The sequence below is a fragment of the Lycium ferocissimum genome, chromosome 1, assembly GCF_029784015.1.
Source record: "Lycium ferocissimum isolate CSIRO_LF1 chromosome 1, AGI_CSIRO_Lferr_CH_V1, whole genome shotgun sequence".
Lineage (NCBI taxonomy): Eukaryota > Viridiplantae > Streptophyta > Magnoliopsida > Solanales > Solanaceae > Lycium > Lycium ferocissimum.
This window is the reverse complement of record NC_081342.1, coordinates 68,543,256-68,570,219: the sequence shown is the minus strand read 5'-3', so window position 1 is coordinate 68,570,219 and position 26,964 is coordinate 68,543,256. Positions and strand designations below refer to the sequence as shown.

The window sequence follows — 26,964 nt, the reverse complement described above, 5'->3', positions numbered from 1 at the left end:
ATGTATGAAAAATTAAATTCTTCTCATAATGTCAACCATTTTCCCTAGGAAATTGCAAGGTGACAATGTCAACTATCTTCATCCATTTGCAAGCTAATGTGCAGGCAATTGGCATACACGTACTTAGCAACCTTAATTAATGCATAAAGTACGACTAATAAATAACTACATTAAGTCATTTGTATTACTGCTAATAATGTAAATAAATATTTGTGGAACTAGAAAGAGCATCGATTATTTGTTGGTTTACCAAAGATGAATAGGGCTATAGATTATTTGTTGGGATTCCGTATGATGATATGTACGAAATCATTTACCACTTGCCACTATCAAAAAAAATGAAAACAAAATGGGTACAGCGGACTTCAAGAGGATTAGCAGGTGTATGTATCTACAAAATTGAGAGGAGTAAACTATGGTGAAGTTTATTTTATTTGTTTGGTCACCTTGTTTTCCAACCAAATTTACTACCAAGAAGTTCTCAAATGCCTCATTTTACCTAATCTTCGTTTTCTACCTTTTCAACATGTTATAAAGGAAAACAGCAGCCCAGTGCATAAGGAGCTATTATATACAGCCTTACCTTACATTTCTGCAAAAGGCTGTTTTCATAACTCAAATCCGTGGCCTCCTAATCACATGGCAGGAATTTTACCACTTACAATAAGGCTTCCCTTCCAACATGTTATAAAGTGGTTGCCAAAAATTGACATGAGTTTATCACGATACTTCAAGATTTGAGGTTGATGATATTTCAATGAAAGAACTCCTTTTTAGTGGATCTAACTGTCCTTTTTGTTAGGCAGAAGAGAGTAAAACAAACAAAGCTCCTCAGTTGTCCCTTCAGTTCCACATATAGCTCCGGTGTATGACCAAAAGCATCAGAAATTGGAACGATATAAACATCTTGACAACTTCATCATCAGAGCTTTTTCTTTTTTAGTTCCAACTGTTATATTAAACCCTCCAAACATAGGCATATAAATGTAGTAACTCCATGAGAAACATAAAGAGTAAACTTAAAATCCAAACTTCTCTTTGGTTAAGATAAAGATTTGGTTGCCAAATGCACCGCCCTGCAATCTCCAGATGACAGAAAAGGAGTTGAAAATGATCCATCTTGAACTATGTAATCAGATTCTTCAATTTTAGATGAAATTGTTTTTCTCACGTCACAGTTGATTGCAAAAACTTCCGACAGACCTTGATTATGGAAGAACATGTGAGCGAAATATGAGAGGATAGGTGCAGCAAAATCCACCCACACAGAGAAAGCAACGGTCCCTGCTTAAACTTGTCGTGAAATGAAAAGGCTATTGGCTTGGCTGATCTCTAGGACCCCTAATGAAACCAACCAAAGATGCTGAAATGAAGGGACTTCTTCTACCATCATAAATTGCTATAAGACCCTTGTACAAGTCATCCCCATCTCGATAAGACAAGGCTAGACCCTCTCCCGAACCATCCCATGCTATATTATCTATTCCTCGGTACTGCCAGTCAAGGACTATCTCTGGCAACTCAACGGGTATAAGACGTGCATCTATAGACGGGGCTTTGTTGCAAAGTGAATGGAACCCAAGGTTGAAATTCAGAGAAAGCAATGAGTAATTTACTACCATCAGGATCCCAAGCTGCTGCCACAACCATTTGTTGACTACTATAGTCCTGATGTCCATGTATTAGTCTCCCAGAGATAGAATATCCCATCAAATTTCACAGAGAAGAAATAGTCTCCTGACAGGGACAATCTCAACAAGGATATGCCACCTAAGCCACGTCAAATAGGTGTTCCCACTCCTTGATCAACATCCCAAATCATGAATGAAGAGCTCTCAAATCAAGCCAATGCCAAATACTTCCCATTTGGGCTACACAAAAGTGCAGAAATTTGTTCATCTTCAAGACTTATTAGGACTTTTTAGGAAGTCAACAAGAGTCCATTTGGTTCCTGAGCCTCTAGAGAGAGCACCCAATGTAAAACCTGATCTTACTGAAGCTGTATTGCCTGCATATGAAACAGATCATATGCATATGCGACCCTTGCAAGCCACAGCAAGTGACCACCATTTGGCCACCATGATAGACTTCTAACATCTTATTGGGATTCACTTATCAAAATGCAAGGGCTCTCTCAAAAGCTTTTTTCCTAGCATTGAACCTTACTTCAAAGACCGGAAAGCTTACAATACAGGTAATAGAGCGAAGCCTTAGGCTGATAAACTGATTGAAGGCAGACCAAGAGCAACGAGGGGACATTGCCTTATTCCTACTCAATGTAGGTCACTCACTGCCTTCAGAATCTTCATAATCACGAATTGTCACCTGATGCGGCCTTGAATTAAACGCTGATATATGCTTGTGCTGATGCCAGTCAAGACATGGAAATCAACATCTTGCAACAATTTTACATCTATGGGACGAATAAAGGGCCTCAGCGAACCAGTAGAGACTGCATGCACTGCTGCGGAAAGTAGGCCACTCTTCCTCTGGTCCGCACCTTGTACAGAGCTCAGCGCACTCGACAAATTTTCTGATTGAAAAGCAACTAAACTGAATAACATTCCAAGAACCTTGCCGTAGGCTTCCTTAGCTCCATCATCAGAGAGTTCATCTGGAGTAATGAGGTCTCAATTGATTTTGTAGGCGGTAACTTCGCCTGGTCGAAGAAATGACGGCATCTTTTCTTTAAAGCAAGAGAGAGATAGAGTTTATGGCGCTTCACCTTTTCTAAACATGCCTTGCGGAAGGGAACACTGAAAAAAAAAAAATCATCAGAAAATTAAGCACAAAAAACAACATGCCGACTCAAAATTCAAAAGGCAGACCATAGAAACCCAAGAGAATAGGATTAAGGAACTACAGTAAAAGCTTAAGAAAGAAATGGAAGAAAACAATCCAAGATTTTGTATGGCCAAAATATACCTTGCTAGGTATGTTGTGACCAAGAGTGGGAATTATTTTGATGAAGAAAACTAGAGTGGTGGCTTGATATGAGTTTAAATGGAGAAACATGGTCAGTTAGGAAATAATGCCTCACACCAACGCAACAGCTACAGAAAGCAGTTAACGTAAAAACCAGGTTTACTGGTCACACCAGCAGAAAATATGTGGCATTAAGCAGGGAACGGGGCCCTGGTTAACAGAGAGAAATCTAGTGTGCAGAACCCTTCAGAGTATCAACAAAATATATAACAGAAATCAGAGGAACTGACACCGGAAGCTTTTTATGCAATGGAACTTCTGAAAGAGACTAACTCTCAACATAACTCAAAGATGAAGCGAAAAGAAATTATACTAGCAGAGCAAAATCAGAGGCAATCTACCAAAGTGAAGCCTCGACCTGATCCAACTATAGCAAGCGAGATTCAGTGCAACAACTATTTCCTATGTGAGTGACGGAAATTCGCATTACATATTAGTGTTCAACTTTTAGCTCATTATCGAACATCTTCGACTACTTTCTATGAGAGAATTATTTGGAGGAACTGCTCACGACAAGGTCTGATAATATACAGTACATAGATATAGAGAACATACACTAGTTCCAAATGACTTCGCTGCTCAGTATGCACTAGATAGTTAGCTCGTAAGTTCAGTTCCTTCCCAAAGCAAATAATTGTCGTGAATTTATATGTGCTAAACCTTGAATTCTATAGAAAATTATGGTAACAACAGTCAATGACAAGTTTCAAACTCTCAATTAGTGTAAGAAGCAGAGGATAGCAGCGATCATGAGAAATTCATCCCATTAAACATTAGGGGATGTACGTAGGTAATTCATGTACTGAGATGCGTTGCAATTCAAAGGACAGGTTCACAATCTATTAACAGCAGATAAAATGGGTTCCATTTCACACATCAATACCTACATATTACCCCTTCAAGAAATTCTTGAGCTATTAATCTATGACGCTCACGTGAGGGCGAGCAGCGAGCATTGACGCAACAGTATAACTTCTCCTTTGACGACCAGTCGTTCAAGGTCTGGAAATAACCTATTACTTGAAGTAGAAGGGAAGGCTATGTACGGTAAGTATACATTAAGGGTGTGTTTGGTATGGAAGAAACATTTTCCATAAAACAATTTCCACTTTTTTACCCCCTCCCCCAGGAGCTCCCCCCTTTTGCTCCCTCGGTGACTCGAACCCACAACCATCGGGTTGGAGGCGGAGGGTGCTTACCATCTGAGCAACCCCCTCTTGTCATGTTTTCCAATTTTCCCATGTTTGGTTGGTTAAAATTTTTGGAAAACATTTTCTTTAGGAAAAGTAAGTTCCTTAAAAATGAGGAAAATGACTTCCCTAATAAAAGTACGGAAAACAAGTTCCAAAAGTGGCATTTCATATTGATTGTCTCCTTTCCACCCTCCAACACACCCCATCCCTACCACCCGACACCCCTAGGACCTACCCCCACCCCCACTTCCCATAGTATTTGCTCTAGATTATAGAAATGCTTTTGGGATAATATTTTCTGCTCACGTACCAAACACAAGAAAATAAGTAAGAAATCTACTTATTTTCAATGAAAAAACATTTTCCTTCATATCAAACACACCCTAGGTCTCCCTCTACCCAACATTAATTGTGGAGCACTTTCAGTACCGGGTAAGCCCTAATCTACGATACCCAAATAAGACTACAAGGTGTTCCTTCATATTCAGACGTCAAAGCGGTAGTATTAGTACAACACAATTCCAACAAAACAGACACCTATAAGCTTTGGCCAACTGATTAAACCCACAATGCAAGTGCTACTATGGGGTCTAGCTAGTATTCAATGAGCATTAATGCTAAACCTACTTGTAGTACCGATTTCAAGAGATTTAATCCAAAATACAAAGCAGAGTAAGCGTCAACATTTCTGGTAATTCAAAAGATTTAGAAGACACTAATAACGTAAACATCACATATACCTAAACACGAGGGGAAAAAAAGGAATCACAAATGATGATCAGGATAAAAGGAACATTAAAAAAAAAAAAAAAAAAAAAAAAGGTAAAACCGTAATTAGATCAGGAACAGTTTGTTGCACCTACTTGAACTTTGTTCTTATTCAGTATTTTTAACTCACCAACTATTAAGTTGCATAGGATTTACAGAGAACTAGTCGATAAACATCAAACAACGACTCAATAATGAAGATAATGCTTAATCAGAAACTTAAGATAATTGAAGCATATTCCGTTATTGTAGAGACTGATCAAGATAAAAAGGTAGCATTAGCCAGAGTTAATTTATGCATATGGAAAACAATCATATGGTCAGTAACAACAAAATCAGTCCACAAAAAAAACTCAATCCCCAAACTAGTTGCGGCTGGCTCCGACCAGCACCTACTGCATCATTCTGCTCTATTCAGGTATTTAGTAATTAGAGAATTCATAATACAATCAATCATTTTCCACACAGCCACAACCTAATACAACCCTCCCCTTTATGATTCGAAACTCACATTGGCCGAGTTCATATAAAGAAAAAATCTTGAAATAGGGTACAAGGTAGAGTTAAAAGGGCAGCCCGGTGTACTAAGCTCCCGCTACGCGCGGGGTCCGGGGAAGGGAATTATAAAAAAGAAAGGTAGGGTGAATGGTAAAATAAGATTACTAAATACTAAGCAAGGCGAAGATGAGAAAAAAAAAATAAGATAATTACACCAACACACCAAATTGGTGGTTACATAAAATGGAACTTTCCATCATTACATAACCACGGATTTAACAATACGATATAATATAATTTAAGTAACATCAAGATAAACACTATATCTAAAGTAACAATACCATACGATACAATAGGTAACGACCATCCAAACAAGCTGTTAATCACAAAACTGACTCTTAAAACTAGCAAGTAGCAACAATTCAAAGCTGCAGAAACAAAAAAACAAGCCAGAACCTGTTGCTTTGTTTGATTTCTGCTGAGCAGCAGCAGATACTAATCTTTATCATTTTCAATTAAACAGATAAAGAGAGTTCGAACCTTTAATCATAAAAACTGGCTCTTAAACCAGCAACTGTAGCCCAGATGAAGTGCAATCAACATACCCGCATAGAAAAGAGTGAGCAAATGCTATATTAGAATTGATAGCAAAAAAATGTGGAGACTGGTTACTGCTGCAGCTACAACAAGACTAAACATCTGTTTACAGCTAGGGTTAACATCGAGCTCGAAACCCTAAGCTCTAATAGTTTTACAACTAAAAGCTACAAACAACAAGTGCATCCGGTATAGTGAATTTTTGACCAAAATGGTATCCTTTTAGGGACGAATCCAATAAATGGGTTTGTCAGAATTTCTACGACCAAAATGGTGAAAACGCACGAGTCGCAGAGCACCTTCAGTGTACTATTTTCAAGTCTAAAAACAGACAGTCCGTTAAATATATTTACACTGAAGGCGCTTTGTGACCCATGAGACTTCAGTTGATATTTCAAACTTTGGAAAAAGGCTCACCCATCGTAGAGAACTTTCCGTGTACATTTTAAAAATTAGAGAATTAAAAAATAAAATTTTCTGCACCGATGTGACAAGTGAGACAACCTTTCGGACCGTTCAAGGCACCTTCAATGATGATATATCTCTTTTCCCCACCCCTTTTTTGAGGTCCCCACTTTACCCATTGCTCTCAACAAAGCTTATCCATAAACAAAAAAACAAAAAAAAAACTTCCAAAACAATATTTGAAACTTGAAGATCAATTCTATTCGAAAATTTGTGATTAATCAACCATTCAAATCAGAAAGCGCATCTTCAAGAGGTAACTTTTTGCTTTTATTTTACTTTTTTGTACTTTATTACTTTCCTAATTGTTGTATTAATTTTTTTACCAAATTTAGTTATTCATTGTTGTGTTTATTTGTATTATATTGCTCATTCCGTCTTATAGAATTTTAATATTACTAGGCGTTATCATGGGATAGTAAAAAGTAGTACCAATTATAGCTCTGAATAGTAATCTAAGGTGCTGTAATATTTAGTAAAAAGTTTAACGTATTACCAAATATGCATAAGATTTAGTTGTCTAATTGAAAAAAAATCAGTTATCGAATGAATATGTAACCATATAACTGTATCAATGAAATTTGAGTTGATAGATAAATTTAGTCTCTTTATAATTTATTTAAACTGCTTACCAAGAGCAATTAAGGAATATTTACACTGGTGAATCAAACTGATCAGGAATGTACATAGGAAAATATTACTTTCTTATCATTATATAAATTCACTTTAATAATGTCACTCTTTTTATTCACTCATGCTCAAGGAAACAAAAAAGAAAAAAATGAAAACACACTAAGCTGAGAATGATTCTTCAATGTTTATTAACAATAACAACTACTGTATATTGCAATTAAAAAATAATTAGGGATTCCTGTATGTATCAATTGTATCAACTTCGATCCATTTGTCCTCGTTTCATTTCCCTACTTAATAATTTATCTTTTAGAACAGAAAATAGAATTAATTTTTTAAAACTAAGGGTAAAGTGTATACTTTTTTAAAACTAGGGGTAAAGTTTGCGTACATCCGATTCTCCCAATGAAATTGCAAGTTCTTAAAATCATATATTTCGCTATGTAATTTAGGCATGCATCATCCTTTCTAATACTATCAATAATCATGTTGTAACCTATATGCATAGGTGCATTCGAAAGTTTTCGTGTGACATGATCAAATCATCTTAGGCCACCTTTTTCATCTTTTTCCCTGTATATCTACTACATGCATCGTTTGTATCATTTCTTATATGATCCTAGGAAGCTCATGGAGGATTATGAAGGCTAAAACCCGTGTTAGAGTTTTGGATGTGCAACTCCATGCCAGACACCCTTGGAAGAGTAAAACACAATGCCTGCCTGAGCACCCAATAACGTCAGACCCACTTTTACGCCATTACTTTGGTTCACAGACTCCCTTTTTGGGTCATTTAAATTGCGGACTCCAATAATTTAGCATTTAGTAGAAATTCATTAAATACATACCCTCTATTAATGTTTCATCTATATACGCAAACTTTACCCCTACGACAGCAGGGGATTTACCTTCTGGGTCGAGCTCGTCGCACGGGGCTGCCTAGTGCGGGTTACCTCTCCAGTGTGATTTGCGAGCTATTGCACAGGCGCTGGGTTTACCCTATGCGCACCCAAAGGGTAGTGGCTGCGGGTTCCCATGTCATCAAAAACCAAAAAAAAAAAAAAATCATCCTGTAATTTGTAGAGTTTTGCACGGTAAAAGTTGAAAAGCCTCTGGAATATCATTTAATAAGGCACCCCCTTTTAATATTCATTTGTATCTACAAAAACTCAGCCTAGAAGTTGTATTTTTACTACGAGAAACTTGTAATAATATTATTTTAAATAAGGGTATTTAGGTATTTAACTTTTTAAGGGTATTTCTGTAAACTAACTATCAACAATGGGAGCTTTTCACTTTTAGTATACTATGATTAACCATTATACCCATTTGTTACCCCTCATCTTATAGAATTCCAACTTGCACCATTTCATCTCTTCGACATTGATTTCCACCTTTCTTTCCCACCTAGTTGCCTCATAAATCAATTCGAACTCATCGGCATTTTCTTCGTCTTTTTCTGTTAGTTTTTCAACTTTACAAGTCTCAAAACATGTAGAATAATGGAAGGCTATTACATATCTTAATTTTTGTAAACTACTAAAAGTTGAATCTTAATTTTAAAAAATAAAAATAACCCAAAAAACCCGATGTAAACCGAAGCGATAAAAGACCGATTTAATTGGTTTGGTTTTGTTTAACGATTTGAATAACTTAATTAAATTGTTTGGTTTGGTTTAACGATTTGAATAACCAACTTAAATTACTTAATTGGTGTTGGATAGTGTTGCTTCAATAATGAACAGAAAGGATGATTGGATTTCAGAAATGTGTTGCCACAATGATTAACTAAATGCATTTCTTAAAGAATTCCACTGCCCCAATATAAAGCATAATGCAACAACACGACATTCATTTGACATTTTTAAACTTACAAAAACACATCCGTTATCAGTTAAATATTTACACAATGGAAAGAGCAATTAACAATGAAAAAAATCACTAACCTTTTTTCCCCAAATTCAGATTGCTGAGCATTCAAAATTGTGAACTAAATGACGTACATGACAATGTATACTGCTCCAGATACAGAGGAATGAGAAAATAATGTTGAAGGCTCTCTAAGCGAAGGCTCCCTCGGATGTATGAGCCTTTAAGTATGAAAGGTTGTCTCACTTGTCACATTGGAGCAGAAAACTTTGCTTTTTAAGATTTTCTGATTTTTAAAATTTACTCTGAATGTTCTCTACGATTGATGAGCCTTTTCCCAAAGTTTGAAATATCAACTGAAGGCTCATGGATCGCAAAGCACCTTTGGTGTAAATATATTTAACGGACCATCTGTTTTTAGACGTGAAAATAATGCACTGAAGATGCTCTACGACTCGTACGTTTTCACCATTTTGGTTACAGAAATTCTGACAAACCCATTTATTGGATTTGTCCCTAAAATGACACCATTTTGGTCAAAAATTCTGGCATAGTTGATCATAGTACCCTCCCACGGTACTAACCGTATTCGATTCCCAGGATGCGCACTTACCTAGTAGTTTTCTTTTTGTTTCGGTATATGTATTATGAAAAAGAATTAAAGATACAGGTGTGTAAATTAAGTTATTATGGTATATTAATTTGATATCATGATGGTATGAGAGTGTCAAATCAATATAGTTTGATGTTGTATCTTTTATGGATATACAACAACATATCCAGTGAAATTCCACAAAGTGAGGTCTGGGAAGGGTGAGTGTACGCAAACCTTACCCCTATCATAGGAGGTAGAGAGGTTGTTTCAATAGACCTTTGGCATATAGACAAGCAATTCAAAGCAGTATGAAAAAGGAAATAACGAAAGCGAATAAGCCATGATATGAAATGGGAAAAAAAAAATGACGAATAGCTCCCGCAGATAAATAAGATAATCGAAGTACAGAATACAACAGACAGTAGAAACCAAAGGACAAGAAACTATAAGAGCAATACTACGACTACTAGTATGAAAGGATAAGCGAGACACGCTCAACTACTTACTAACCTTCTACCCTAATCTGTCTCCTCCATAACCTCACATCTAAGGTCATGTCCTCGGTAAACTGGAACTACACTATGTCCTGTCTAATCACCTCGGTATCTTTTATCGATATATTATTACCAATTTAGTGGTACTATCTTTGTTAAATATGAGGTAGCACCAGCTGGGAAAATTAAAGTGTTGCATTCCATACTGTGTAAATTATTGAATCATTGAAATATATATGAGACAAAGACTGTAAGGTCATCCCGAGCGACAACCTTACAACCCGACATAAGCTTTTGGTGATGGATTTAGGGATCAAGATGACGAGAAAGAAGAGGGTCATGGGTGATCGGCCTAGGATCAGATGGGGGAGTTTGACCATGACTAGTGCCCTGGAGATGGGAGAGAAATTGCGGACGTGGGGGGGCGTGGGATAGTAGTGGGGATGCGACCAGTATGTGGGGTAGAACGGCTAGTTGCATTAGGGTAATAGCTAGGGAAGTGCTGGGGGTCTCGACAGGTAGTCGTGGTGGGCATCGAGGGGATTGGTGGTGGAATGGAGAAGTGCAAAGGAAGGTGGAAGCAAAGAAGGTGGCGTATGCGAAGTTTATAGAAAGCGAGGATGAGGTGGAGAAGTGGACGAATAGAGAACTTTATAAGATGGCGAGGAAGGAGGCGAAGTTGGCGGTTTCGATGGCAAAAACGGCAGCTTTTGACGCCTTTATGCGGAACTAGAGGAAAAAGGCGGGGATAAGAAATTGTTCGGGCTAGCCAAGGCAAGGGAGAGGAGGGCACGTGATTTGGATCAAGTGAAGTGCATCAAGGACGAGCATGGCAAAGTATTGGTAGAAGAGGCTCGCATTAGACGGAGATGGCGGTCATATTTCCACACTCTTGAATGAAGAAGGGGACGGGGACATTGTGTTGGGAGATTTAGAACTTACGGGGAGGCGTCGCGATTTTGGGTGCTGGGAGTATTAAGGTTGAGGAGGTTAAGGGTGTTGTTCGTAGGATGCGCGAGGGAAGCGACGGGACTCGACGAGATTCTGGAGAATTTTGGAAGTATGCGGGCTCGGCGAGGGTTTGGAGTGGGCGACTAGGTTGTTTAATGTCATCTTTAAGACGGCAATGATGCCGAAGAATGGAGGTCGAGTGTAATGATCCCCATACAAGAACAAGGGCGATATCCGAGTTGCAACAACTATAGAGGTATCAGGTGCTAAGCCATACTATGAAAGTGTGTGGGAAAGGGTGGTGGAGATGAGGGTGAGGAGAGGTGTATCTATTTCGAGAGAACGATTTGGATTCATGCGGGACGCTCGGCTACGAGAGGCCATCCATCTTGTAAGGAGGCGGGTGGAGCGGTATAGGGAGAGAAAGAGAGACTTACATATGGTATTCATCGACACTAGAAAAGGCTTACGACAAAGTTCGAGGAGATCTGTGAAGGTGCTTGGAGGCTAAAGGTGTACGTGGCGTACATTAGGGTGATCGAGGACATGTATGGGGAGCCAAGACCGGGGTAAGGACGATAGGAGGAGACTCGGAGCACTTCCCGGTTGTGATGGGGTTGCGTCGAGGATCGCTCTTAGTCCATTTTATTTGCCTTGGCGATGGATGAATTGACGCGGCATATTCAAGGTGAGGTGCCATGGTGTATGCTTTTCGCGGATGACATAGTCTTGATCGACGAGACTCGTAGCGGAGTCAACGCTAATCTGGAGGGTTGGCGTCAAACTTTGGAGTTTAAAGGATTCAAGCTGAGTAGGACGAAGACGAGTACTTGGAGTGCAAGTTCGGTGAAGCACCTCGAAGGGCCGGCGTGGAAGTGAGGCTTGGTACCCGAGTCATTCGGAAGACAAGTAGTTTCAAGTATCTTGGGTCTATTATACAAGGCGGTGGGGAGATTGACGATGATGTCACACATCGTATTAGGGCGGGGTGGATGAAATGGAGGCTCGGCTTCCGGAGTGCTATGTGATAAGAAAGTGCCACCACAACTTAAAGGCAAGTTCTACAAAGTGGTGGTTAGGCAGGCCATGTTGTATGGGGCGGAGTGTTGGCCGATTAAGATCTCTCACGTTCGAAAAGATGAAAGTTGCCGAGATGAGAATGTTGAGATGGATGTGTGGGCACACCAAGAGTGACGAGGATTAGGAATGAGGCTATTCGGGACAAGGTGGGAGTGGCCTCGGTGGAAGACAAGATGCGGGAAACGGGCGAGATGGTTTGGACATGTGAAGAGGAGAGTCACGGATGCCCCGGTGCGGAGGTGTGAGAGGTTGGCCATGGATGGTTTCGGAGAAGAGGTAGGGGTAGGCGAAGAAGTATTGGGGAGAGGTGATTAGACGGGATATAGCGCGATTCTGACTTCACAGGGACATGACCTTAGATAGAAAGGTATGGAGGACTCAGATTAGGGTAGAAGGCTAGTAGATAGTAACGTTTATCCTTTCATATTAGTAGTCACATTTGTGCTTTGATTTCTGCTACTATTTGTTATCCTGTACTTTGATTATCTTATCTTATACGTGATAGCTCTTTCCTTTACAAAGCTGCTCCATCATGGCTTAGTCGCTTTAGTTATTTGCATTTCCATATCGCTTTGAATCTCTTGGCCTTATCGACCTATTGTTATGCTTTTATGCTTTTATGCTTTCTATGAGCCGAGGGTCTTTCGAAAATGGCCGTCCTACCTTGGTAGGAGTCGAGGTCTGCGTACACTCTACCCTCCCCGGACCTCGCGTTGTGGGATTTCACTGGGTTGTTGTTGTTGTTGTTGTTGTTGAAATATATATGAGACATTAGACCGATGTGGGACTCCCTAAGACCTACGTTGCTCGGACTCTTCACTTTCGGTGCTGCCCCCATGTTGATACAACATGGGTGTGGGATCTGTACCCGATCTGGTCAACCAAAATTGGGTACTTTGACCAAAGTCGAGGGAGAAATTCCAGACAGATTCAATGATTTATGAAATTAAAACAAAAGATGTGGTGAAATTGAAGCAAATGGAATAACTTATAGAAATTTCTATGTCAACTCTTTTTCCTTTTATCTCCTTCCGAGATTCTCCTCTTGATCAATATTTTCTCCTTAAATTATCCACCTAATATCTCATACTTTAGGTTTTATAACTCTATCTTTAGAATTTTGAATTATGTTTTGTCAAATCCCCGCACCCGTATCCATACCTGGATCCGTACTCATGAATCTTAAATTTTAGATCATGACGAATTTGACCTCTAGATCCGTACCCGTATCCGACACCCACACCCGAGTCCGAGCAACATAGCCTAAGACTAGAAAACACATTTATCTTTTTCCTCACGTTTTTGCATTTTTATCTTAGTTTTTCCTTCATTTTATTTTGAGAAATTAGTGCAAAGGTCATAACGGTCATAAACTTGACCCCCTATCACTCGGTCTGGTCTAATTCTAAAAAGGGAAAAGGGTCCAAAATATCCCTCTATTTTGGAAAAAAGTCTAAAAATATCCTCATTTTGGGTCAATACCCCTCCCGTTATTAAACTTTTCAAACATGTCCCTCTTTTAACAGAAATATCCAAACCCCCCAAATACCCATTTTTTTCACCCGACCCAACTTTAACCCGACCCATCAAAATATTAACCCCTAATCAACCAAACAATACCAAACACTATTTGCTGAAATATTTTTCTTATATAAAGGAAATTGTCTGGGTTTCTTTGTCTGGTAGCTCCCACTTAGGCATTGCTTTAATTTTACTAGTTCTGCAATAGAACACTACAAACAGTGAAATTAATGCGATGACTAGCTTATAACTGTACCTCCTCAGAAAAACATTGGTCATACTCTTAGTCCAAATACTGAATCAACACGTACCAAAAAAAAAAAAAAACACGAATCAACATGTACACAATGAAGCTTTGCACCTTTGTGCAGAATAGTAGGAGCTGAATCAAATACTAGTTATTCTCTGCAAATACTTGTATTCTTAGGCTGCAATTAAGATTTGACCCCGCAGGCTGAAGGTACAACTATGCAAGCCACTCACAATTTCTCTTTCAGCTTCAATTATTCTCAGTTGTTATCAATTATATTATATTTGGGAGATGATGTTACCAGAAAGAACCCTCTCTCTCTCTCTCTCTCTCTCTCTCTCTCTCTCTCTCTAATGTCGATGAAGGGGTGTTTAATGTTTGGGTATTGTTTGGTTGATTAGGGGTTAATATTTTATTGGGTCGGGTTAAAGTTGAGTTGGGTCAAAAAAATGGGTATTTGGGGGGTTTGGATATTTCTGTTAAAAAAGGGCTATGTTGAAAATTTTAATAACGGGAGGGGTATTTTTGACCCAAACTAAGTTCGGAAGATATTTTTAGCCCTTTTTCCAAAGTAGAGAGATATTTTTTCCTAAAATGACTCCTTCAATACAATCTTACAAGTAAAAGTAATACCGCTATCTACAGTAAGCATGTCATAGGCAACAAATATCTTATTAATTAAGGTTTTTCTCTCTCTAGCCATAAGCTCTCGGCGCATGTAACGCTAACGTGCTCCGACAGGAGGACGACCATGGTTAAGCGAGGGCTACCTAAAAAACAACAGATTGTAAGGGTGGGTAGCTCAGTAAGTGCGGAGTATTAGCAGAAATACACTCGAACAAGGGAATGAACAGAGTGGTGACCCCAGTCAGATCACAATTTCAGATGAGTTCGATGAGCATGGGATCCCAGATCTCGACAACTGGTGGTGTGGTGAAGAAATTGATATTGAGCCCTAATTTGCAACGCGAACATGCAAGTGCTCCTAATCAGGCAAGCGCCTCTGCTCATGCAAGCGCTTCAACTCATGAGGGGAAATTGAATGAAACAGTAGCACCGGCCATAGTCACAGAGCAACAGAATGTAAATCTGCCGGCGCCAGAGAAGGGGAAAGCAGCTGATATCCCATGGACAAACTTGTTTGCGGGCAATCGCGCTGCTGAAAATGATATGGCACTATCCTATATCACTCCAGAAATTGTTGATGTTAACTTAGTAGCTAAGCTAGATACATTTGATGTGGCACTTGAAGCAGCAAAGTGGAGATGTGGTCTTAATAGTCTGTTATTGGTGAGGTGCCGGATTTATATGCAATAATACGTGGCCCAAAAATGGAATAACATAGCTGAACCAGAGTTGTTTTTACACGATGAGGGGTACTATATTGTTAGATTCCAAAGTACTATGGATATGTAGAGAATATTTCATGGAGGTCCACATATAATTAACAGTAGACCGATGATATTGAAGCAGCGGACACTGGATTTCAATTTTAATGCAGAATTCATTACTGAAATTCCTCTATGGGTGATAATCCCAAAATTGTCGATGACGTGTTGGGGATGTGGTTCTCTAAGTAGACTGGCAAGCACTATAGGCAATCCATTATTTGCGGATAAATGCACAGCTAAGCATACAAGGATGCTTATTGAAGTAAATGCGTCCAAGAGTCTGCCGATAGAAATAACAGTTAAGGATCCACTGGGCAGGCAATTTATACAATCAGTGGAATATGAATGGAGGCCTAAGTTCTGTACTAAACGTATGAAATTGGGGATGACTCCAACAAAGTAAATAGGGGTGAAAGGGCGGAGCAGCCCAAACGAAGGCAGCAGCAAAGAAAATAGTCCTGTAACAGTAGGTATGGAGAATAAAACTAATATCTTATTCCATTATGTAAGATGTATATATAAAAATACAATGAGCTCTAATTAAGGAAACTAAATAAGGAAAGAGTCGAAAATATTATATCGTATCCCTACAGATTTGCTAATCTATGTATACTACATCTAAAGGTGTCTACATACATTCTGTAACACTCCCCCTCAAGCTGGAGCATAGATATTAATCATGCCTAGCTTGTTACAAAGGTAATTAACTCGAGTTTCATTCCACGCTCTTGTGAACAAATCAGCTACTTGCTCTCCTGTCTTCACGTGGCCAGAGGAAATCAAGTTTTCCTAAATCTTCTCAGGAATAAAATGACAGTCAAACTCAATATGTTTAGTTCTTTCGTGATACACCGGATTAGAGGCAATATGAAGAGCAGCTTGATGATCACACCATAGTTGTGTTCATGTATGACGTTTCAACCCAATTTCAGTTAAAAAATGATGTATCCACATAATATCACAAGCAGACTGTGAGTTTATGACATAGCTCTGTACTCAGATTCTGCACTGGATCGAGATACAACACTTTACTTCTTACTCCTCCATCAGACTAGGTTCCCTCCAACAAAGACATAATAGCATATAGTAGATCTTCTATTAATTTTGGATTCAACATAGTCAGCATCTGCTATACAATGGGCAAGTCCAGGAGCTCCTTTCAAGTAACATAGAATCTGTTCCAAAGCATCCCAATGTTTGACCGTAGGTGTGAACATGAACTGGCTAACAACACTAACTGCAAAAGCAATATCTCGACGAGTCACAGTAAGGTAGCTTAACTTCCCAACTAACCCTCTATATCTCTCTGGATTATCAAAAGGATCGTCATCATCTTTCATAAGATGCACACTGAAAGCCATTGGAGTACTACATGGTTTGGCTGCTAACTTTCCAGTATCTGCAAGAAGGTCAAGAATATACTTTCTTTGAGACAAAAAAATTCCCTTCTTGCTTCTATTTACTTCTACTCCCAAAAAGTATTTCAATTGGCCCAAGTCTTTCGTATGAAACCTAGTATATAGGAAAGACTTGAGGGAAGAGGTCCCCGCATAATCACTTCCTGTGATGACAATCTCATCAACATATACAACAAGGAGTATAGTGCCAGCAGTTGATTGCCGGTAGAAGACTGAGTGATCACATTTGCTCATTTTCAGCCCAAAAACCTGAACTACCTCACAGAACTTTCCAAACCAAGCCCGGGACTTTGCTTCAAGCCATACAAAGACTTCTTCAAATGACATACCTTCCCATACCAACCCCCCCCCCCCCCCCTCTCAGCAACAAAATCGGGTGGTTGCTCCATATATACTCCCTCTTGAAGATCACCATGAAGAAATGCACTCTTGATATCCAATTGATGTAAAGGCCAATTATCAGAAGCAGCTATAGAAATGAACAAGCGAACAGTAGCGAGTTTGGCAACCGGAGAAAATGTGTCTGAATAATCCACCCCATAAATCTGAGCATATCCTTTGGCCACAAGCCTGGCCTTAAGTCTTGCCACGGAACCATCGAGATTAACTTTAACTGTGAACACTTACATCCCACTGGTTTCTTTCCGTTGGGTAAATCCACCAAATCACACGTATAATTTTCCTCTAAGGCATGTATTTCCTCGAGCATTGCATCAGATCATCCAAGATGACTCAAAGCCTCCTTTACTGTTTTGGGTACAGAGATGGTGTCTAGAGAAGCAATCAAAGATCTATATGTAGAGGATAAGCGATCATAGGAAACAAAATTAGCAATGGAATATGTGGACTTGCAAGTCCGTGTACCTTTGTGAAGAGCAATAGGGAGGTCAACATTTTCTGAAGGATCAGGTGAAGGAAGATTTGATGACGAAGGAACTGGTGCAAGGCGTGCATCATTGGTCTCTTGCCTCCTCGAGCAATGAGTAATCGGCAATCTTGCTAACGCAGATGGACAAGGTGTTGAACGCACAATAGACGATTGATGCTCAATAGAAGGACTAAAAGATAGAGGAACAGTATTATCTGATTGTTCTTTCAAAAGTACGAGTAACCTCATAAACTAGCCACTCATCTTCCTCCTCATGACTTGAAGAAATGGGAGGTACATAGAAAAATGGTGTAGTCTCTGAAAATCCCATATCAGTCGACACCACATATTTTCCAAGTATAGTAGAATAACATCGATACCCCTTCTGGAGGAGATAATAACCCAGAAAAACACACTTCAATACCTTGGGATCCAACTTGGTAACAAATGGACGTACATCTCAAACATAACGTGTGCTTCCAAACACCTTAAGTTCCAGCGGAAATAGTGACTTGTTTGGGAAAAGAACACTACAAGGCACATTATCAGCAAGCACAATAGACGGCATGCGATTACTTAGAAAACAAGTCGTAGAGACCGCACCTGCCCAAAACTGTTTAGGAACCATCATTTCGAATAGAAGTGCTTGAGCTGTCTCAAGTAGATGCCTATTCTTCCTCTCGGCAACTACATTTTGAGATGGTGTATCAACACATGAAGACTGATGGAGAATACCGTGTTGTCTCAAATACGACTGGAATAATTCTGACATCTATTCTATAGCGTTGTCACTCCTTAGAATACGTGCTGAAGCATTGAATTGAGTTTTGATCAACACAAAAGGTACAAAAGTGAGTAAACACTTCAGAAGGATTCTTCATAAAATAAATCCAAGTCACCTGAGAGAAATAATCCACAAAAGTGACAAAATACTTATGCCCAGTTTTGGAGACGACAGGACATGGTCCCCAAACATCAAAATGAACTAACTCAAAAGCCGACTCAGCCCGCTTATTGAACCTTGGACTTAATGAGCTACAATGATGTTTTGCATATCGACATGACTCACATTCCAATGAAGAAATATTCTGGAACTGAGGACAAAGCTTCTTTAACAGAGGTAAAGAAGGATGTCCCAATCGACCATGTGGTTCAAATGGAGACATAACACTAGAGCAGGAAACAAATCGAGGCTCCCATTCATCAAGGATGTAGAGATCGTCAGGTACATGTCCTTCACCAATAACCTGATTCGTCATAAGATCACGAAATAGCCAATGATCGGGAAAGAACGAGATATAACGATTAAAGTCCCTAGTAACTTTGCTAACATAAATCAAACTAAAGGCTAATTTTGATAGACTTAATACAGATGACAGGGTAATAGAGGAGGTTGGTTTCACAGTCCCAGATCCAACGATGTTACAAGCTGATCCATCAGCTACAGTAACGGGAGAGGGTGTTTTGTGTGAGCGGAAGCTAGTAAAAATATTAGGATTGCCTGTCATGTGATTTATGGCACCTAAATCAATCACCCATTTTTTTGAAGAGGTGATAAGACATGTTTTATCTTGACTCAACAAAGGCATTAACTGAAGTGGACTCCTTTAGCTATTTTTGATATTGAGAGAATTTAGCAAACTCCTCCGCCGAAATCAAAATCATTTTGTCAAATAGTGAAACAGGAGTAGCAAGAACTTTAGACCCTTGAGTTCTCGGATTACAGCAGTCATTTTCCTAACTAAATACTCACTGTATCAAAATAAATTGATGGAGAACTAACAAGTCCCAAACAGACTATATCCAGAAAATCAGACAATACCCAAAAACAAACAGTACCCTATTGGTCAGTAACAAAATAGTAGTTCCTCCTAACACCCATTCCACACAAATAAAGCTGTTCACCCAATTAGAGACCCAAAAGAAAAAACTACCGATAAATCAAGAAATCATCAAATAAAGGCCAAATAAAAGTTTCGACAGAAGAGCAAAACCTGGTAAGAACTGAAAGACACAAGACAGACCTGGAACACCAGATACTAGTAGCAATTGCTGGCAAAAAAGTAGTCAGGATAACCATCGGATTTTGCCCAAAATAGATAGACCACCAGATTATTGGTTAGAAACAGGTAACTCTTTGAAATCGTGGTCTGCTGAACAAACAACCGCCAGGTCTATGCCGGAAATGTCAAGGCGACGCTAGATCTCAAAATCCTGGCTGATTCTGACGACACGCGCTTACACGCGCCGTCTCTGCAAGAGTTATCGGAAATTGTCGTCAGTGCGTGAGACTCACGCGCAGCTCTGCTGATCGTCGGTTTATGGGGTTCTGCAGACCGCTGGAAGACGGTCCTTCCTAGGTCAGCTGTGATGATGAAATCCCAGGTTCAAATACCTTGCTCGTAAGAGATTTGGTCGGAAGTATGGCTTACGGCAATTTCTTTTAGCCCAACTCCGGTGAATCAGAAAACTGTGCTCTGATACCATGTAACAGTAGGTATGGAGAATAAAACTAATATCTTATTCCATTATGTAAGATGTATATGCAAATACAATGAACTCTAATTAAGGAAAGAATCAAAAATATTCTATTGTATCCCTACAGATTTGCTAATCTATGTATACTACATCTAAAGGCGTCTACATTCATTCTGTAACAAGTCCCAACCAAGATTGCTATAGGACCAATTCAGCAACAGGAAACAAGAGCTGTACCAGTTAGCAGAACCAACAGAACACAGATATCATCAAGGACTTTAGAAGCACCAAGCACAGTGGTATGACATGAGTAACGGAGGAGTGATAAACCACTGTTGATTATGCAGGGAAAAGGGCCACACAGAAACAATAGCACACTTTCACACATGGGTAGCCACACAGAATCAGGTACAAGGGCAGCAAGTGAGTGCAGACAAAGCTGTTGTTCAAAGCAGTGCATAGGATTATTCAGTGCCTATTAGAAATGGCTTCCGAGCTTTGCATATAGGGGAACATGTGGTGAACAACCCAAGACCTCCTGATCAAGGAGGAAGTCCAACTACTAATTAATGACTTGGTTAGTATGGATTATAAGGGGCATAGATAAAAGGTATAAGCAGAAGGAGCTTAGACAATACATCAACGAAAATATCATAAAACTAACAGGCCTGCTGGAGACAAAAGTCAAGGAAAACAGGGCTCAAGAATGGCTGCAACACTTGTGAACAAAGAAGAATAGTATGGAGTCTACCGCAAGATACGGCTCAAACAGTCAGCACACCTTGGCCCATTACTGGAGATTTCAATGCAATGTTATACCCTCAAGATAGAATGTCTAATGCAACTGTAACACTGGACTTTCTTGATTGCTATCATACTTTGATGCTGAATGAAATTCCTTGGAGGAGGGAGTATTACACTTGGAGCAACAAGCAACAGGGGGATGACAGAGTAACTAGTAGACTTGACAGAACATTGGGCAATGATAAATGTATAATGAAGTATGGTCACTTGATCACAACCTATGGCGAACCATTCTTTTCTGACCATGCCCCAATGCTGATACCCGTGACTGTGAGACACCCCACAGGCAGCATCAAAGTACCATCCAGGTTCTTTAAGGTTCATTGCTTGGGTAATGACTTGTTCAAAACTGTGAATTACACAATCCTGATAAATGGTGAAACAGAAGAGCTGCTAAAGGACTAAGACAAGGAGATCCAATGTCTCCTTTCTTATTTGCCATAGCCATGGGAATACCTAAGCATAATCCTCAATAATTTGAAGCATGATAGATGGTTCAACTTTCACTCAAGATGTGGGGAGTTGTGAATCACTCACTTAAGCTTTGCAGGTGATTCGTTCTTATTTGCAAGAATCGATCTCATCTCAGCTCAGATTCACCAAAGATTTCATATATTCTCTTTTGCTTCTGGCGTACAAGACAATCTATCTAAAAGTGTTGCTTACTTTGAAGGTGTAGACAGCAGTGTAACGACTGACATTTTACAGCTACTTGACTATGGGCAAGGGGAGTTACCCTTTAAATAGCTAGGGGTACCCTTCGATACTAAGAACTTAACTATGATGCAGTGCCAACCTCTGGTTGAAAAGATAATAGTAAGGATTGCTTCCTGGACTACAAAGAAATTGTCATATGCTAGTGCCTTGTAAGCTCCAATTTGTACAGACAGTTCTGTTTGGCATCTAGTCTTACTGGGCACAGATTTTCGTCCTTCCTATTAAGGTCATAAAACTGATTGAAGGGTACTGGAAGAGCTAATTATGGTCAGGTGAAAGTGATCACTAAAAAGGCATTGCTAGCATGGATAAACTTTGCCTGCCCAAATCAGTGGGAGGGCTCAATATCACTAACTAGCAAGTGTGGAACAACACAACAATTACACATACATACTGGGATCTTGCTCACAAACAGGATAAAATGGATTCACATATTATATTATAGGCCAGAGAATGGAAGCATTCTATTCCTCAGAATGCAGGTTGGATGGTGAGAAAGATCATGGGATCAAGAGACCAATTTCACAACTGCGGAGACCTTTAAAGGAGCTGAAAACCTTAACCAGACAGAGATACTTACAGTTGTTAGAAAACTATCCAAAGACGAATGGAGAACCTTAATGTTTCAGAATGAAGAAAGGCCAAAACCCCTATTTACATTATGGCTGCAACAACATAAAAAAAGGACAGTCCGGTGCACCAAGCTCCCGCTATGCGCAGGGTCCGGGAAAGGGCCGGACCAAAAGGGTCTGTCACTCTAATTGTACGTAGGATTACCCTGCATTTCTGCAAGAGGCTATTTCCACGGCTTGAGCCTGTGACCTCATGGTCACATGACAACAACTTTACCTGTTACGCCAAGGCTCCCTTATAGCTGCAACAACACACCTAGTATAATCCTACAAGTGGGGTCTGGGGAGGGTAGGATATACGCAGACCTTACCCTACCTTTATGGGTAGAGCTGCAAATGCCACAGAAAGGTGCTCGTTGTAGATAGACTCATCAAAGGAGGAATGAATGTCAATGTTGATTGTGTCATGTGCCAAATTGGAAGAGAGCTCAGGGATCATCTATTTTGGTAATGCCAATACGCCCAAATGGTATGGACCAGACTGCTACAATGGACAATAATACCATGCAGATCACTCCTTAGATGGATTATACAACTTTCTATATGAAGAACAAGGCTGGCCAGGCTGCTGAGAACGATACATGATGAATATGTTCATGCGGTATGGAGAGAAAGAAATTATAGTGTTTGAAAAGAAAGCAAGGGACTATGAAAGCATTGCCCGAGAGATTGTGTGTATATGCAATTTTAGAGCCACTGGAGAAGATCTCAAGGGTCTGATGCAGAAGCTAAAATTCTAATATGATGCACTCCTGCTAGTTTTTATGTGTATAAGTTAGATAATTTGTTTTCTTTTTAGTGTTTCAGTGATACAATCTGATGAAGTAGCTAGCCGAGAATACCTGTGCTACGCTTTGTAATTTGCACTTGGTGATTAATGAAAACTTTGAATCACCAAAAATGTAAGCATGTCATATCCAAAGTTCTACTTGGTGATATAAGATACTTCCTCTTGATTCAATTTACGTAACTCCTTATTTTTTCATTAGAGCATGCTCAAAATGTTTCAATTATTCCACTAATAGTATTTTTCTATACAACTTTCACAATCCACAAGTTTCAAGAATTTGAATCATTTAACTACGAATAGTTTAAACTTTCATATGATATTTCCGCTAACCTACTAACTTTTCATCATTACTTTAATATTTTCTTCCACTAACACTAAATAATATATAAGTCAATAACATCTTAAACTCCTTGGAAATGGAGACATTCCTAGTGATTCTCTCGTAATGGGCCCTATCCAGTATCCGGCGTGAATTTGAATTAGTCGGGCCAATGAATTTCGAATTTTAGATGGTTTAAAAAAATACTATGAACAAGACAATGCCATCTCACTACTGTAACATCTGCTTGCATCCATTATATGGAAGACTCTAACAGGGACACGTTTCAGGAAAAGAAAGCAAAGTACTATGTACCTTATTTCACATCTCAAAGTTTAAAGGACCTATCCCACGTCTTGTGTCAGCATCATCCAGTACATCATCATGAAGTAGGCTGGCAACCTATGATAGAGTGAAAAAAGAAACTTGACTTGAAGAAAATTGTAAGGAAATGGCATTTTAAGACCAATTAATAATAAGGTACGGTATGTGTTCTCTCTCGGTGCAAGTTGAAATACTTGATGACAACTTATTACAAGAAACATAAACCATAAGATCCACCAGTGAGGAAGCTTACATAAGGAGAATGTCCTTGAATATGATATTAGCAAAAAGACAGCACATAACATGATTACTGTAGATTTGTGAAATAAAATGCTACACAAACCTCTGCTACAGCAGTGCTTTGATGATGAATTTGTTGCACAATACCACTAAGAGAATTAGAAACCCATGAATGAATTACTCTGCAACCCAAAACCTAATAATCACAAAAAACAATGACAATAAAGCATGAAAAGTCACAAATTAGCAATAACAGCAACAAATACAGCAATTAAACTATCCAATCCTAACTAATTAGGGATTGACGCGTCGTTGATTGATTGACAAGAAACCGGAAACTCCAACACGGTATCTCCTTCAACATTTTACATTTAACCCCAATAAAAACTTCATGAGAAACTATCAATTCTCTGGGCAGTTAAAAAGAAAGATCAAGGCCTTAAACTAATGACAATACTCCATTTCCAGTTACATACCGTTCAAAACAAAAAAAAATACTAGCAGTAACTAATGAAATAGATATCAGGGGCAAGAAAAAAACACTCTTTGTTTACCTTAATTAATGTTTGGACAGTATATTTTTGTTTGGGGCTGTTCTTTAAATTTTGCCCCTCATATTTGTGGCCTTTTAAATTATTTTCTCAGCTTTAATTTTTGATTGATAAGTTCGAGTTTGAACCATTTAATTTTCAAGTAAAAATTAAAAAAAAAATAATAAGATTTGATTAATTAAAGTCTTGGACGATACTTTTGTTAAGGAACCATTTGGGGCGGAAAGTATCGGGTCGGATAACTTTGATAATTCCTTTATGCTGGGGGCATACTTTTAATGATTTGATAATTCTTCCAAACTTTTCAAGATTTTTAATGGGCAAACGGACCCGACCGGCATAACTTTGTGAAGGAATTATCAAAATCTTATGCCAAATGCCCTTTAAAGATCCCTTGGTCCGGCATAACTTTTAATTCCTTCACAAAGTTATCCGATGGGGGCATACTTTTAATGGGCAAACTTTATCCGGACCAAATAACTTTTGTGAAGGAATTATCAAAGTTATGTCGGACCTTGACATTTCGCTAATACTAATTTTGGTCCATAACTTTACAGTAATTCCTTAACAAAAGTATGCGGGGAGGAAATTTAAACCACATGCGTAATTTTTTTTTTCGAACTGGAACTATGGGTGCAAAAAAGGGCAAATTTTAAAGATTTCAAATATGAGGGGCAAAATTTAAAGATCACCCCAAAAGAAGGGCAATTCTGCGAATTGCCCTATATTTTTTCCCGGAACAAGGACACAAAGGGCCGCTCGGCCATAAATAATTCACGCGTTGGCCCATCTATTCTCAAACACAAAAATTAGCCCATAAATTATTTCAGCGAGTCTTTTGTGGCGACTTTTAGTCACCACACAAAAGATTTAAAAAGTCGCCACTAAAAGTCCAAAAATAACTTTTGTGGCGACTCAAGAGCTGGTACAGAAGAATCAAGCTTTTTAGTGGCAACTAAAAAAGTCACCACTAAAGGTTAAACATCCCAAAATATGTATAATATGTGTATATTTAGTAAGAAATATTTTTAAAAACTCTGAGGCGATTTTTGTACATAATATGTATCATTTGTATATAAAAATATATATCAGTACCTATCTATAATATATAAAAATTGTATAAAATATGAATCACTAAGGTATATATCATTTTTGTATAATATATATATCATTTGTGTATATAATGTGTATTATAGAATAGAAAATTGTATCATTTTTGTATATAATATGTATCATTTTTGTATAGAAAGTATATATATAATTCCAATATGTGTATATAAATTGTATCAGTCTTGTATAGAAAGTGTATCATAAGTATAAAAAATGTATCATAAAAATCGTATCATTATGGTATATAATATGTATCACTATTGTATATGTAAAAAAAAAAAATATATCATATCATTATTGTATGATATGTATATAATAAATGTATAATTAACGTATAATTTATGTATAATAAATATATAATTAATTCCAGCATATGTATATAAACTGTATCATTCTTGTATATAAAGTGTATATGTGTATAAATTGTATCATTCTTGTATATAAAGTGTATATATAATTTTAGCATATGTATATAAATTGTATCATTCTTGTATATACTACTAAATATACACATATTATATATATTTTGGGATATTTCTTATTCAATATACACATATTATATTTGTTTTGGAATATTTAATCTTTAGTAGTGACTTTTTTAATTGCCACTATAAAGCCTGATTTTTCTATAATAAGCCTTTAGTGGCGACTCTTTTGTGGTGACTTTTAGTAGCCACAAAAAGTCTGATTTTTTTTTTAAAAGCGCTTGGGCGTTTTTTACAAATAGATAAATATTACATTATTTTGGGCGGATTCGGCTATTTTGAATGCATTATTTTGGACCGAGTGGACTCTTGGGGCTATTAGGCCCAAATATTGGCCAAATGTGACATTACTTTGGGCTATTTGACACACAGTTTTCTTTTCCCTTTTTTCTTTTACCATAATTTTACAAATACCTTCTAAATATTTTGAATGTGACTTATACTGTACTTTTTAAAATTTTATTTCGAAAATATTGAAGATTGTATGTCCGAATTTGCATTGAATATTAGTTAGCTCTCATTTGGCCATAGATTTTGGGAGCATATTTTGAAGATTTATTTTCTAATCTTCATTTGGTCATAAAATTTTTGACATATTTTGAAAACAATTCTTCAAATCCCAAATTCTGGCCCAAATCCATTTTTGGGTAAAGATCTATGTTTTGGCCTTTTTAAAACTGTTAAAACTACCCCAAACTTTTGTATTTTATTAAAAAAAATTAAAAAAAAAAAAATCATCTATTTATGACCCAACTAATTGTATCTACTATTCCTCCATTAAAGTCATATCTACCGCGTTTTCATAATTTCGTAGATAAATATTACATTGTTGATGCTGGCTTCGGAACACAAAAGGATTCTAGCTCCATACAAAGGAATGCGATATCATTTGCAGGACTACAGAGGGAGTGAAACAAAGCCTAAGAACGGGAATGAAC

The 26,964-nt window shown here is 38.3% G+C and overlaps 1 long non-coding RNA gene and 1 pseudogene across 1 annotated transcript; both read right to left on the bottom strand.

The window, feature by feature from the left end:
• Positions 1–453: 453 nt before the first annotated feature.
• Positions 454–7,173, bottom strand: LOC132058510 (aladin-like; annotated as a pseudogene).
• Positions 7,174–22,577: 15,404 nt separating this feature from the next.
• Positions 22,578–24,319, bottom strand: LOC132058522 (uncharacterized). The gene is made up of 3 exons (XR_009415328.1): positions 23,984–24,319; positions 23,632–23,718; positions 22,578–22,691 (listed from the first exon to the last, which is right to left on the bottom strand). It is a non-coding gene; the product is annotated as an uncharacterized LOC132058522 (long non-coding RNA).
• Between the last annotated feature and the right edge of the window lie 2,645 nt (positions 24,320–26,964).